The sequence below is a fragment of the Polyodon spathula genome, chromosome 1 (assembly GCF_017654505.1).
Source record: "Polyodon spathula isolate WHYD16114869_AA chromosome 1, ASM1765450v1, whole genome shotgun sequence".
NCBI lineage: Eukaryota > Metazoa > Chordata > Actinopteri > Acipenseriformes > Polyodontidae > Polyodon > Polyodon spathula.
In genome coordinates this window covers 63,624,036-63,625,642 of record NC_054534.1, presented here as the reverse complement: position 1 = coordinate 63,625,642, position 1,607 = coordinate 63,624,036, and positions in this window count along the sequence as shown.

The window sequence follows — 1,607 nt, the reverse complement described above, 5'->3', positions numbered from 1 at the left end:
TTCCTTTGATGCTACCAAACTGTGGAAACAAACAGCAAATGTATATATTTACTATTCCTACTTTATAATTATTATCACTGAAGGTACTGGTTGCACATGTATGAATGATAAAGTTATATATTTGGAGAATAGTTTTATATTATAAGATTCCATGATTGTTATTTAAAAATTTAATAAAAATATAAGTATAAAAAAGCAATATGTCCTACTACTTTTCTTCATTTAACCTTACTACAGGACTTTGTAAGTGGACAGTTTTAACCATTACAATCTTGATTTTCAAATGCTCTTATAACAGTACAGTCTCGTAGAATTCAGCAGTGTAATTTACCTATTCAAAAGATCCGCTTTCAAAACAAAGAACCATGTAAGCCTGGATTAAAAACTATAAACTGCTTTTTAGTTTTCCCTGTATAATGTGATTCCATTTACATGCAAGTAGTACCTAATTAGCTATAATTTCTTATTTCCTTTCAGACCCTCTCTACAGTGTATGCATTGCTGAAGTGCGTCCATGTGCAGTTTGTTATTTTTTAGGTTTCACCCAAATGTGCCAAAGAATAAACCATGGGGGTGAGCAGGCAGTAGAGAAATCATATTTAAGGTGGTACAACCTAAAAATGTGACCCTCTACATTTTGCTGCTTATAACAGAAGACGTTACCAGTCTGAAAAGCTTTTGTGCCATAAAAATGAATATTTTACAACCAAATATTACCATATTGGGAGAAAAAATGGATAGGACAGAATTCATAACATAAATGTTATTTATACCCACTAGTAGTTACAGGAAACAAGCCTTTCATTCTTGCAGGACAGTATAAAATCACATTTTTATTTCTAAAAAATGTTTAGTTTTTTGGAGTTGTAGTCATTAATTTTGAGCAGGGCATGTTGTAAGGCAAACATATATTTTACATAAAATTACAGCCTAATATTTAAATATGATAAAATTCTAACAATGCAGTATATTTTCTAACTCTACAAATCATCTACTCAATATTTAATTTACTGTACATTTTACTTGTCTTCTCATAGTTTTAACCAGTTTAAACATTAGCTATACAGAATTTTATTTTGAAATATTCAGTGAAGAAGAACAGAGCTTGCTGTAAGCTTTAAATATGTTTTTATATGTTAAATAAAACATCAGATGCAAGGAGTTTAGAAATGTCGAGTACAACTGGAATTTTAATGTAAAACACAAAATATTATCAACATGTTTGCAACAAAATGCACATTTTTTGGTGAATAAAATAAAATTAGTTGCAAAGAACAAACCATGCAGTACTTTAATTCAGAGTTCAGAATTCAAAATGCATTTTGTGTAAAAACCTTCATAAATCAGTCCTATTGTACTTTTAGTGTTAAGCCTCAACTATACCCAAATCAAATTACAATGGGAAATGCATATTTAAATATACTAGCATTTCTACATTGTGAATCAATGAAAATAATATACAACATAATTAACTATAAATATAGGGAGAGTGCATTTATTGGTACATATTTTATCTTTCTGAGCTGGGGGAGGAAGAGGACATACATCACTTCACATACAGTTCCTCACCACAAAAAAATAAACTGTAGCACTACCAGAATACACAA